Genomic DNA, 15,372 nt, shown 5'->3' on the forward strand with positions numbered 1-15,372 from the left:
AGGTTGCATTGTGAGTGCTCTGGAGAAGAGCTTAGTCCTGATACATTGCATGCCTAAGGGGACTTTCACACAAAGCAACCTAAGCAGGATGCAAACCTTTGATGTAACCTGTTTGTATTTAACCTTGCATTTGAAGTACACTTAGCCAGGTATGTTGTAACTCTACAACATGGCCATTTTGACTTCCACAATGGCCCAGAGTTGTAAAAGTACATCATAAACACAACATGGTCTAATATACGTTTGATGAATGGATTGCAAATAATTATATATGTACATGTTCTAGAAAATGTAACGATTACACAAAATATTAAAGGCATTATACTTACTTAAATCTGATAAATTCAGTCCAAGCAAACAAAGTTTTGTTGCTCAGCCAAAGTTCTGCAGATTGTGAAAGTTCTGGACATGTGGGCCAGAACCATTGTGAGACTGAACAATAGGACCCAATGCCTGTGCTAATGTCAAAAAACAACAGCAAAAAATACTTATACCCTATTTTTTTTTTTTTTAGAAAAAAAAAAAAAAATGTTCCCATTCTGCAATGCTCTACTAAATAACTTAAAATAGAGATTAATGATGGCATCCCCTGATCTAAACACAAAGGTATTAATAAAGCAGTTCTCTTAATGTAGCCTGTAGCGATATAGTCACCACACAAAATGAGATATTATCATTAACAGACCGCCTCATGTAACTTATAATAAAATACACTAATATTAGATATCACCACGTGAGATGCAGTGCAGCTCTGTGGAACTACAACCGTAATGATAAACAGGTTGTTAATCACTAGTGTGCCTAACTGCATTTGACTAAAATACCCAGGCGTTTGAACAAGATTTTAATGACAAACCTAATTGCTTTAATTTTCGATTATGAACAGTGAAATATAATTTACTCCATACGTAGTGATGCAAGTGATATATTTTCTTTTATTCTATTACAGGGCGTTATCAGCATGTAATGACCCACTTCATTCTGTTACAACAATAATCTGAAATTAGTGATACTGCATCAGTATTTCAAACAATCTGTGATCCTAAGGGGTTGTTTTCTATTACTGCGTGTCTTGACGCAAAACTTCGTATTTATTTTGCTTAATTTTAAGGTTTGTCCGGCAAACATGATCTCTTTTAAGTCTCCAATGACTTACCATACTTAATTTACACACCTGAGTTAAAACTTGATTTGAATATCTGTTGTGGTACTCATTAAATAGCGCTTTAGATGCAGTAGTAGAAAAAAAATACATCAACTCACTATGATTAATTGTACAATAATATTGACATTCACATCCTTTTAAACAAGATAAGGTCACACAACATTACCATCACAATATAAGGTGACCAAAGTACTCATTATAAAAATGCACTAAATGTTACCGTTCCAAGGATTTCATTGACCGTCTTCATTGATTGTGGTTGTAGGTTATTGTGTTTTATAACTGCATCACATCTTAAAGCACTGGGAGCTTGCTTCCAAAGCTGTATTTTGTTTAATTCCCTTTTGCACAAGTGGAAAAAACCCACACTTATTGTAGGGCTTCCTCATGAGAAACATTTCTCCAGACAGCGTCACCTTCACACAGACATGTTTGTTGCATAGCCATCTGCTCTGGGACTGAATCAAAGTGATGTAATATCAAGTTTGTGAGGCAAACAAAATGCAAATTATTCGTATACAGCAGAAGGTTATAAAATTATATAAACTAAAAATTGTGTGAGAGTGGCGTAATTATGTGAAAATGTGCCATAACAATGCAGATATTAGTCATTCCTTGAGAGTATCAGGCAGCTGTTTAGGAGGGAAGTGGCAATTGGACAATTTACTGAACCAGCTGTGCTGTAAGTGATGATAGTCCCTCAGGCCTATGCAATGCATCTCCTGGAGATTCATCTTGTACAGAAAACGGACATATTTCTCACAAATATGCACCATCTAATCCTGAAACCAACCTTTTATATGAATGCTTACTGTATTTGGGATTTCCATTAAAGGGGAAGTTCAGAATTTTTTACATTAGGCTTAATCTATGAGTTGGGGGGGGGGGGGGGGGTTTAATTAGTCGGTGGAGTTCATTTTAACAAATTCCGTGCAGTTAGTTGGTTCTTTATTAGTTTCAGGGCTCCGGAGTGGCTAAACTAGTGCAAGTTAATGGGCCCGTCCTAGCATGCCAATAATAAAACAACATATACACGCATGAAAATCACCAATGACCCATGTAATCAATAGTGTTGGCAATGTTTTCAGGGTGAAGTTATTAAAACTTACCATTGCATGTCAATAACTGTAGTATTAACAACATTTGTAATCAAGCAGCTCTGTAGGTAACAGGCTGCAGAGCGCAGTAATATTTTATCCACCGTTGTTCTGCCAAAATCTGCTACATCGGCGAAACGTGCTACATTAGTCGAATTTAACACCCAAAGTACTACTGTGCACTCTAAACTTGTTTTGTTTAGATGCATACAGGAATAACGTAATAAAAAAATGCCTGCAGAAAATATTTAAATGAAGTTAGATCAAATAAGGACGGTTTAAATACATTACGTGACTAATGTGGTCAACTGCTTCAAAGCTAACACAAAAAAACACAATGGTTAAAAGTATGAGAGGGTAATACATGCAAAAAGTATCTTTGAGGAAGTGAAAAGGTTCTAGATAACTAAATAAAAACAAAAATAGTGAGTACTCACCGCTTCTAACCGATGTGCGCATGCGTGTGGACGCATGCGCACGCGCGCTTAGCATTGTGTAGGATGTTTCGCCGCGTAGTAAGGAATGGCCGAACACCGGTGTGCTTATGCAGTAGCCAGCAATAAGTATCCACAGTTAGTAATATTCTTCGTTCTTCATAGGGTATTTGTGCAAACCTTGCCAATTTCTCCTGTCTGTTTCCACAGCCTCTAAATACACAATTCGCTATGTTGCCGTTCTTCAGTCAAGACTCCGTAAACTGATGCTGCATTTGAGGAAGGTGGGAAGTCTGAGTTTTCCAACCTCCGTCCAGGAAAAATATCATCGGAACGCCAAAAAACAAAGGCAGTTTTTCAGTAGAGGAATTCCAAGAAATCATTTATTTCATGCATCGCGATTCGACACGTGACAATTCGATTATGATTCATAAAGGCTCAAAAACGATGATTTTCCCTCATATCTTTATAACAGCTGCTCGTAGCGGAACGAAATTCAAGACACATCTGCCGCCCGGACACCGTTAACGGATGCACGCACAACGTTATGATGGATGCTCCCGGTTACTGGGAGGGAGATTTACTCCTTTTTAAAAGACTGGAAAATAAATTTGTGTATGAGACAGGCAGGCACAGAAGCGCTTTAGAGCGAGAGGGGAAGATAGTTCGTTGCTCCTCGTCTTTCAGATGTCCAGCTGTGGTTTTAAGTCATGTCAATTGAAAAATGTCCTGAGTGTGTTGCTAAGACCCGTGTGCGTCTATAAGAGGTGAGAACACGAACCCTCTTATACTGTTTAGCCTTTATTGTTGTTGTTTTTGAGGTGTTAATAGTTAGCACTAAGCTAATTAGCTAATTCGCTAACGTGTATTTCATATGCAGAACGTGTAAAACCATGATTAAGTACAGCGGTAACACTACAAACATGCAAAATAGTACAGACATCTGTGAAAACAAAGTATATTGGTTACAAAAGGCTTATTTCTGTAGCGACTTTGTTCCTAGAAAATGTGGAATTCATTCCACCTGTGTAAATTTTATTGTATTGTTGAGTGCAATACAGTTGAGAGAACAAGTATTTGATACACTTCCAATGGGTTTTCCCATTGACTGTGTATCAAATACTTGTTCTCCCCACTGTAAGTACTCCATTTAAAATGGTTAATGTTTTTGTACTTTGTTGTAAAAATAAATAAATACAAAAGCATTTTAAGGGCAGCTTTTTGTTCTATGGGCATGTTTCCATCATTCCTGTTGAATCATTAGGATATTTTAAATAAATAATGGACAAAAATTTGTTTGTCTAGTTTATTAATTAGTAATGTGCGATGCATCGTTAATCGTGATAATCGTGATAACCGTGATCATCTTCAATACCGTGATCATCGTTCAAGAATCGAATCGTAGCACCCTGAATCGTAATTTAATCGAATCGTATCGTGGGGTGCCTAAGATGACAAACCCCTAGTTTACAGTGTGGTCTATTTACTTTAACCGTTGTTTTTCCTCCACTATTTGATCGCTTACGAGAAGGGCAGGTTTGCTGGGGGTCAACATGTCTTTTGGTGGCCAAAATAAAAACACCTGGAACGCTTTGAGGTTAAAACTGGTACCACCCGAGTTGGACAAGTCTGACCACTTTCCTCAAATGCAGCATGAGCATTAGTGGCCGAAGCACTCCTCTCTATTGTGGTCGCATTACGCATCTAAAAGAATAGTCCCGCAGGAATAAATAACGGCGGTTTGGTGTGACATTGTTTTGGCCGCATGGGTATTTTGTAACAACGATCTGCAATTTGAATTTGTTTGACTATGGTATATCTGTTAATATCATTTTTTATTGGCATGCTAGGAAGGGACCATTCACTCGCGCTAGCTTAGCCACTCCGGGGCTCTGAAATTAATAAATAACTTACAAACTGCACGGTATTTGTTAAAATTAATTCCACCGAGTAATTTAACCCCCGCTACTTCGAAGATTAAGCCTGATGTCAAAAATTATGAACTTCTGCTTTAAGGATGAGTATACAGTTCAAACAATATTTATATTCAAGAACATAGTGTAGCAGATTATCTTTACCCTTATTGTACCCCGGTAATTATAATGTCATATTTGTGTGTGTTCTCAGTTCTTTTTTTTCTTTATGCAGCAACTGATTGAGCCAGATTGGCGGGGTAATGCGACACACCTGTGCTTGATTAGGAAAGCTCAGTATTTAAGGAAGCCTGTCACCATCTGCAAGTGTCGGACTGTTGCTTGCTACTTGCCTTGCTTACCGCCTGTGTGTTCATCGTCAGCCTTCGAGTTTCCCGACGTTCTACGGTCGTATTTTGGTTTGGTCATCTTTACGTTAGTGCTCTTTTGGGCTTTGTAGTTAGATTCTTGTACTCTGTTATATTCATGCATTCTAGCGTGCTCTCTTAGTTGTACTTGTTAAACTCGCGTTTGTTAGCGTGCTCTCTTAGTTGTACTTGTTAAACTCGCGTTTGTTAGCGTGCTCCCTTTGTTGTACTTGTTAAACTCGCGTTTGTTAGCGTGCTCCCTTTGTTGTACTTATTAAATACAAACATTTACTCTACTGATCTCCTGGTCTGTGTTTTGGATCCACATTAACGGCTTGCCATTCATAACATATAAACCATATAATGTTTAAAGGTCTTTAAAAACTCTTCTTGTACTTAGCCCCTCAAGGTCAGTATTTCTTAAATCCTACCCTAAAATCCGCCATAATCCTGACCCAATTTAAAGACAGTAAAGATACAATGTATCACAAAAGTGAGTACACCCCTCGCATTTCAGCAGATATTTAAGTATATCTTTCCATGGGACAACACTGACAAAATGACACTTTGACACAATGAAAAGTAGTCTGTGTGCAGCTTATATAATAGAGTATATTTATTTTCCCCTCAAAATTACTCAAAATATAGCCATTAGTAGCTAAATCCCTGGTAACAAACGTGAGTACACCCCTTAGTAAATACGTACATCCCTAAATGTCCATATTGAGTACTGCTTGTCATTTTCCCTCTAAAATGTCATGTGACTCGTTACAGGAGTGCTGTAAGCATTGCTGCAGAGATTGAAGAGGTGGGGGGTCAGCCTGTTAGTGGTCAGACCATACGCCGCACTCTACATCAAATTGGTGTGCATGGCTGTCACCCCAGGAGGAAACCTCGTCTGAAGACGGTACACAAGACACTGAGATAGCTGGAAACAACTCACAATACTGTACACTATGTGCTAAACCTAATCCCTATAACATGAGAAGAGAAATAGCCTTCATTTGTCACTGCTCATGTCATATCGTGGATTTAGAGTCCCTTGTGTATACTTTGCTAGAGAATTCCATATACTTGAATAAAATAAAATGTCATTTTTCTATCAGGGAGGGCAGTTGTTTGATGCGCTCAGGCCGATGTGTCTGGGAAAAAAAGATGAAGAGACAGAAAATGAAAAAGCCCAAGGAGGATCAAATAACACATCAGCTGCATGGCACATCAACGAGTGTGCCTGTTTACAGCTCTGCTGCAAGGCTTTCCTCAATAGACGAACATAGCACCCTGACAGATTTTATCATCTTGAACTTTGGTGTTGACAGCACGCAACAGTGAAGATAACTTTAGTTGTATAGGGGATGCAAAAGGATCAAGGTAAGGAAATTAAAAAAAAAAAAAAAAAAAAAATCAGTCTGTAGTCCACAGTAGAACTAATTACAAGACATCTCGGTTTCTGCTAATTAAATCCTCATGGCTGCATTTGACAGTTCCAAAGACCCTGTTATACACTAGCTAGTGTATTAGGGGGCCACCCTTGCAATATGTTCTACTGTCTGATGAAATCAATAAAAGAAGCACATCCACAGAGACTATCCCCGTAATTTAATTGAGGCTTCTGAGAAGCTGGCTGTTGTATTACTTTTAGACTTATCTAGTGATTCATCCACAAAGCTAACATTTGTCATTATTAATACATTTGTAGAACAACAACACTGATTTTTGTTCTGTTAGATGACACTTAAGTAAAATATTTTCATAATACATTTTACTGGGTTCAGGTTTCCAACCATCTAGCCACCCATCCACCCGTATATAAGCTGGAGACTCTACCAGTTTATGGATATTTGAACACCTCAACCAGAACATCTCAACTCTGAGCCAGAGACAGATGTGTTAACAACTAGATTAATTGTTGAGTATGATAATCCTGTATATTATGAAATGTGTTTTTTTTTTTGTCAAAAATGTCTGAAATCAAAATGGTCAGTGGATATATCTGTATATTGCGGAAAAGACGGACAAGGCTGAAAAAGCAGTTTCTGCTCTTGCACCCCTCTTTAAAATAAACAGCTGTATTTTAAGCCAAAGGAACTGTTATGTTTGATAGAACAATATGTCTATATGCTGCCATAACAGTTTCATGCCGCATTAAGCCCCAGAACTATAACTATATACTACGTTGTAATGTTGTGCTTATATGATCCTTGGACAAGATTTGTCCGTAAGTATGGTTGTTGTAAAGAATGTACATATTATGTTAGTAAGCAAAATGTTATATTTTTTGTAAGAGACGCTTTTTGTTTATGTTTAGTGAACCTGTATAGCGTGCTAAGCTAACGTTGTTGCTAATGCAATGCTTGTGTACTTTTTTTTTTGTAGTTTTACGACGGTCTAAAGAGGACAATGGTTTGAGGCCATTTTATTAATAAATCAGATGAAAAAGGAAGAAGTCTGTTTATTATGGCGTCGTTCACTAGCTGTCTAGCTTTGGAAAAAGTAGACGCTTCGGAGTGAGGACAGCATAGACAGATTTAAATTACAGTAGAGTGAAATGCCCACTACAGTCCTTATGTACCGTATGTTGAATGTATATATCCATCTTGTGTCTTATCTTTCCATTCCAACAATTTATTTTACAGAATATATATATAATTTACAGAAAAATATGGCATATTTTATAGATGGTTTGAATTGCGATTAATTGCGATTAATTATGATTAATTAATTTTTAAGCTGTAATTAACTCGATTAAAACATTTTTTATTGTTTGACAGCCCTAATATGTATATATATGTATACAGTGTATATGTATACAGTGGGGCAAATAAGTATTTAGTCAACCACCAATTGTGCAAGTTCTCTTACATGGGTAAACCTCAACCATGAGAGACAGAATTTGAAAAAAAAAAAAAAAAAAAAAAAAAAAAAAAAAAAAAAACAGAAAATCACATTGTTTGATTTTTAAAGAATTTATTTCCAAACTAGAGAGGAAAAAAAGTATTTGGTCACCAACAAACAAGCAAGATTTCTGGCTGTCAAAGAGGTCTAACGTCTTCTAACGAGGTCTAAGGAGGCTTCACTCGTTACCTGTATTAATGGCACCTGTTTTAGCACATTATCGTTATAAAAGACACCTGTCCACAACCTCAGTCACTCACACTCCACTATGGTCAAGACCAAAGAGCTGTCGAAGGACACCAGAGACAAAATTGTAGACCTGCACCAGGCTGGGAAGACTGAATCTGCAATAGGCAAAACGCTTGGTGTAAAGAAATCAACTGTGGGAGCAATTATTAGAAAATGGGTGACATACAAGACCACTGATAATCTCCCTCAACCTGGGGCTCCATGCAAGATCTCACCCCGTGGTGTCAAAATGATAACAAGAACGGTGAGCAAAAATCCCAGAACCACACGGGGGCCCTAGTGAATGACCTACAGAGAGCTGGGACCACAGTAACAAAGCCTACTATCAGTAACACAATCCGCCACCAGGGACCCAATCCTGCACTGCCAGACGTGTCCCCCTGCTGAAGAAAGTACACGTCCAGGCCCGTCTGCGGTTCGCTAGAGAGCATTTGGATGATCCAGAAGAGGACTGGGAGAATGTGTTATGGTCAGATGAAACCAAAATAGAACTTTTTGGTAGAAACATAGGTTCTCGTGTTTGGAGGAAAAAGAATACTCAATTGCATCCTAAGAACACCATACCCACTGTGAAGCATGGGAGTGGAAACATCATGCTTTGGGGCTGTTTTTCTACAAAGGGACCAGGACGACTGATCTGTGTAAAGGAAAGAATGAATGGGGCCATGAATCGAGGGATTTTGAGTGAAAATCTCCTTCAATCAGCAAGGGCATTGAATATGAGACGTGGCTGGGTCTTTCAGCATGACAATGATCCCAAAAACATAGCCAGGGCAACAAAGGTGTGGCTTCGTGAGAAGATTTCAAGGTCCTGGAGTTTCCTAGCCAGTCTCCAGATCTCAACCCCATAGAAAATCTGTGGAGGGAGTTGAAAGTCTGTGTTGCCCAACGACAGCCCCAAAACATCACTGCTCTAGAGGAGATCTGCATGGAGGAATGGGCCAAAATACCAGCAACAGTGTGTAAAAAGCTTGTGAAGAGAGACAGGAAACGTTTGGCCTCCGTTATTGCCAACAAAGGGTACATAACAAAGTATTGAGATGAACTTTTGGTATTGACCAAATACTTATTTCCCACCATGTTTTGCAAGTAAATTCTTTAAAAATCAATCAATGTGATTTTCTGTTTTTTTTTCAAATTCTGTCTCTCATGGTTGAGGTTTACCCATGTTGACAATTACAGGTCTCTCTAATATTTTCAAGTGGGAGAACTTGCACAATTAGTGGTTGACTAAATACTTATTTGCCCCGCTGTATATACTTATTTGCCCCACTGTATATATAGTATATATATAGGATTTGTGTATGTATACTCATATATACATACACAAATGGTTTTGTCAAATGTAAAAGCAGACCATCAATTATGGTGTGTAAAATGCTGAAAAAGTTGCATATTACTTTTCAGTAGTTGAGAAATAACTAATGTCATTAATAATGTGTGGGTGGAGGTGTGTGTGTCAAAATATTATTCACAGAAGAAATGTTATGGTTCTATAACTAAACAGATTGTCAAAAGGACACAATTCATACGTCTTTCCTTTCTAATGATTGTACCTATATACTCAGATATAGTACATATATGTGTGTAATTGAAACAAATTAAAGCAAATACATTGCCTGTGAGTATTCTTATTCTTCTCATTCCTGGCCCTTTTGTTATCTGGTAATTAATTTAGTTGGAATCGCGTCAATATTTGAATCTACGGTGTTGCTATTTAGTTAAAATCATTTCTGTTCAAGCAACGACCACACGGTGTCAGCATTGCCTACTCAGTTGAAGTAAAATAATTGCAGGTCTTGATGGCATTTGGAGTCCTTCACGCTTATTCTTCGTTACAGCAATTAAAGCATGCAAATAGTCAGTCGAAAATGTACTCAATGTATTTTTTATTTTAGCTTAAAGTTTGCCCAGACAATGAATGTTTGGACCAAGTCCACAAAAAATAAATAAAATAAACATACATTCAGTATATATGTGTATATATAGTAGGCCTTGTATAAAAAAAAAAATATCATTGTGTCCTTGTCCTTGTCACGTTGACTGAGTGATAGGAAAGGATTTTGTCCAAGATGAGTCACATTTTCGACCTTGGAATGACAATGGCACAATAATCTCTTTTCAGTGAGTCTGTCTTGCTTGTCGCAGAATTACTTGTACCCATGATAATCCCATGTCGGAACAGCGACAGTAAACCCTGCAAAGGAAATATGAGGCATTAGGATAATTTCAGTTCCATTAATATACATCAGTAATTAATTAGAGATTGTAGTAGACCAGTTGCCCATTATGGCTGCATAATGTAATGAGATTTTAACAGTATTAAAATTGTGCTGCCACAATTTTTTTTCACTTCAAATTGTATTTACCTAAATTTCACTTCTGGAAATCAATAAGATATTCATTTTCTTGGGCAGAACATTATTTTTGAATATGATGATTAAAAATAAGAAAAACAATCAGACAACTTTAGTGTCAAAAGCAATTGTGTGTAAGACATAAACCATGTACAGTGGGGCAAATACAGTAAGTATTTAGTCAACCACTAATTATGCAAGTTCTGATACTTGAAAAGATTAGAGAGGCCTGTAATTGTGAACATGGGTAAACCTCAACCATGAGAGACAGAATGTGGAAAAAAAAAAACAAAAACAAAATCACGTTGTTTGATTTTTAAATAATTTATTTCCAAATTAAAGTGGAAAATAAGTATTTGGTCACCTACAAACAAGCAAGATTTCTGGCTGTCAAAGAAGTCTAACTTCTTCTAACGAGGTCTAACGAGGCTGCACTCGTTACCTGTATTAATGGCACCTGTTTTAACTCATTATCGGTATAAAAGACACCTGCCCACAAACTCAGTCAGTCACACTCCAAACTCCACTATGGCCAAGACCAAAGAGATGTCGAAGGACACCAGAGACAAAATTGTAGACCTGCACCAGGCTGGGAAGACTGAATCTTCAATAAGCAAAACGCTTGGTGAAAAGAAATAAACTGTGGGAGCAATTATTAGAAAATGAAAGACATACAATACCACTGATAATCAGCCTCGATCTGGGGCCCCATGCAAGATCTCACCCCGTGGCGTCAAAATGATGACAAGAACGGTGAGCAAAAATCCCAGAACCACACGGGGGTACCTAGTGAATGACCTACAGAGAGTTGGGACCACAGTAACAAAGGCTACAATCAGTAACACAATGCGCCTACAGGGACTCAAATCTTGCACTGCCTAGTACACGTCCAGGCCCGTCTGCGGTTCGCTAGAGAACATTTGGATGATCCAGAAGAGGACTGGGAGAATGTGTTATGGTCAGATGAAACCAAAATAGAACTTTTTGGTAGAAACACGGGTTCTCGTGTTTGGAAGAGAAAGAATACTGAATTGCATCCGGAGAACACCATACCCACTGTGAAGCATGGGGGTGGAAACATCATGCTTTGGGGCTGTTTTTCTTCAAAGGGACCAGGACAACTGGTCTGTGTAAAGGAAAGAATAAATGAGGCCATGTATCGAGAGATTTTGAGTGAAAATCTCCTTCTATCAGCAAGGGCATTGAAGATGAGACGTGGCTGGGTCTTTCAGCATGACAATGATCCCAAACACACTGCCAGGGCAACAAAGGTGTGGCTTCGTAAGAAGATTTCAAGGTCCTGGAGTTGCCTAGCCAGTCTCCAGATCTCAACCCCATAGAAAATCTGTGGAGGGAGTTGAAAGTCTGTGTTGCCCAACAACAGCCCCAAAACATCACTGCTCTAGAGGAGATCTGCATGGAGGAATGGGCCAAAATACCAGCAACAGTGTGTGAAAAGCTTGTGAAGAGTTACAGAAAACGTTTGGCCTCCGTTATTGCCAACAAAGGGTACATAACAAAGTATTGAGATGAACTTTTGGTATTGACCAAATACTTATTTTCCACCATGAATTGTAAATAAATTCTTTACAAACAATGTAATTTTCTGTTTTTTTCCCCCCACATTCTGTCTCTCATGGTTGAGGTTTGTCCATGTTGACAATTACAGGCCTCTAATATTTTCAAGTGGGAGAACTTGCACAATTAGTAGTTGACTAAATACTTATTTGCCCCACAGTATGTAATGTATTATCTATAAATGTTAATTATTGAATTACAATTTGAATGAGAGCCTGTATGGCCTGCAGACATGTTAGAAAACGTCCTATATATGATACATGAAATACATAAGCTCGCTCAAATGATGTAAAACAAGACTTAGAAATATTGATTGTTGGAGTGTGTCTGCGGGTGTGTGTGTGTGTGTGCAACCCCATTGATAAAGCAAGAAATTCCACAAAGGCATACATATCGAGTGAAAACCAGATTCAGGTGACTACCTCTTGATGCGAATTGAGAGAATGCCAAGAATGTGCAAAAAAGTAATGAGAGCAAAATGAGGCTACTTTGAAGAAAGTAGAATAAAAAGCATGGTTTCTGTTATATCACTTAATCCCTAATTCCACATGTGCTCATTAATAGTTTTGATGCCTACAGGGAGAATCTGTTATGTAAATTGTCGCTAAAATAAAGAAACCTGGCCTGTACTGTATATATAATGCATTGTATTGATTTTATTTTATCGTATTTATTCCTTGGACCCTAAAATGTCAAACCAATTCGTACATTTACAAGCTTTCTTATTTTAAATGAAGATTTTAGGGGAAATCCAGGTCATTTCCTATTGATTTACAACCACTTCCTGTAAATTTTGGGGCATTTGCATCACTTCCTATAGATTTCAAATCACTTCCTGTTGATTTTGGGGCTTTTCTGTGTGACTTACTTCACATCATTTTCATTCTACTTCCTGTAATCTTGGGGCATTTCGAGTCACTTTCTGTTGATATTGAGGCAATTTTGTATCACGTCCTGTTGATTTCGGGTAACTTCCTGTTGATTTTGGGGATATTCCAGGTTCCGCCAACTCACCAGCTTCAAGTGCAAGTTAACTGCAGGTCATATCAGAGACCAGATGGATGTCACACGGCGTTCTGGCAGCAGACCCATCTTAAGACCAACTCTTTGCTCTTTTGCGGGTTCTGATCAGTGGATGTCAAAATTGTCTGTGAATTGTGGGCAGAGGTGGGTAGAGTAGCCAAAAACGTGTAAGAGTAGCGTTACTTCAAAATAATATTACTCAAGTAAGAGTAAAAGTAGTCATCCAAGAAATGTACTCAGTACAAGTAAAAAAGTATCCAGTTAAAAGAATACTCATTCACAATACTACATAAGACAGCTTTTGTTAGAGGTGTTTAAGGGTACAAGTCGAGCAAGCACTGTATAAAACTCAGTTATCTTGAAATTGTAAATAAAGCTATCGCGTTAACTGAAATTCTGATTACCGTATTTTTCAGACTATCAGTCGCAGTTTTTTTTCAAAGTTTGGCTGGCGGTGTGACTTATACTCTGGAGCGACTTATGTATGAAATTATTAACACATTGTTATATAATTTCTAGGAATACACGATATCCATTTTTTGAAACCGATACCGATATCGATAACTTCCCCCTCCTCAAGGCCGATACCGATACTGATTCAGCATAGATTTGCCTTTGACTGAACCAGAATTTTCATGACATGAACATTATTATAATGAACAAAACAAAGACAGTAACAAAGCTTTGCATACTGGAAAAACAGGAGTGGAAACAAACGCACACATCCCAATCCGACACCGTGCCAAAAATATTATTAATAGGGCCGATAATATATTATGTGATCGGATTTATTGGGATGACGTCATAATTCCTATTATCGGACCGATAATTATCGGACTGATAATTATCGTGCGCCTCTAATAATTTCACATGTTATTTTGGTGTTTTGGAGTGACACTGATGGTTTGGTAAACTCGTTAGCATGTTCTTTATGCTATAGTTATCTCAATAATTCTTAATAGCAATGTTAACATACCGACCACGTTTGCATTTTGCTGTTCATGCATCATGTAACATTATCATACTGTACACTTATTCAGCATGTTGTTCTGTATTGTATTTTTATTTTAAATTGCCTTTCAAGATGACATATCTGTTCTATGTGTTGGATTTTATCAAGTAAAATTCCCCAAAAATGCGACTTATACTCCGATGCAACTTATATATGTTTTTTTCCTCTTCGTTGAGCATTTTATGGCTGGTGCGACTTATACTCAGGTGTGACTTAAAGTCCGAAAATACGGTAAAATATTACTTTCCCAAAGCTGTACTTAATTATGATTTTCTCTGTATTTCTGAATAGATATATGGAGTAGTATAAATTTATTCCCAAGTCTTTTGGAGCTTTCAGATAATTGTGGGTTAATTTTCTTTTCTTCCAATAAGAATTTGGCTTATATGCAGACTACATTTGTGGATTTCGTCTACTGCCCCACAACGCAACAACTGAACCAAAATAATAAAGAGGTTACTCTACTAAGTCATAAACCTAAATGGTTGCACAAATGTGTGAAACAGATGTCAAACTGAAGACAAGTGATTGTTTGACGTTTTTAATGTCAAATTCAAACCTTTACAGTATTCTCTTCATACCAAACCATGTGCTGACAGGTCCTTTTCGTCCATGTCATAGCAAATGCAATTAGTTCTCATGTAATTAAGAGGCAGGGAACAGCGCCAGAAAAAAAGGAAAAAAAAAAGCGAACCTCATAAGAAAACCAAGAAAGAAAAGAACATAAAAAAACTTCCCCACAAGTTTTTTTTTTTTTTCAATTATTGTAAGTGCAGATTTGAAAAGTTTAAGCATGCCTTTGTCCTTTTTAGTGTTAATTTGTGTTCTACAGTGTAGTTTCATCTGTACATGGCTATAAGAGAAACAGCACAAGGGGCTAACAGATGTCCATTGTCCAGACAAAGTCTTCTTAGTCTGTCTCCCCTTTTGTTTTTGCAGTAGTGAAACATTTTTAAACGTGCAGTATATTATAAAAAAAGATAACACATCCACACCGATTCATTTACAGTAAGTTTTCTTGAAAGGTGCAATAATGAAACTGCTTTAAAACAGCAGTTTGAAGAGCTAATTTTAGGTGAAAAGTCATTCATCACTTTTTCCATCATTAGAGCCGATAAGTCACGCCCATTTTCAACAATACCACATGAGTCCAGGTGAGTGAACTGAATCTCAGTCCATCAGGGAAAAAGCGCGTTGGATTTGGAGATAAAGATGGCTCCTTGAAGGGACAGCTGACAATCACGCTCAGGGGTGTCCATCACAAATTAGTTAAGGTGAAGG

The sequence above is a fragment of the Corythoichthys intestinalis genome, chromosome 8 (genome assembly GCF_030265065.1).
Source record: "Corythoichthys intestinalis isolate RoL2023-P3 chromosome 8, ASM3026506v1, whole genome shotgun sequence".
Lineage (NCBI taxonomy): Eukaryota > Metazoa > Chordata > Actinopteri > Syngnathiformes > Syngnathidae > Corythoichthys > Corythoichthys intestinalis.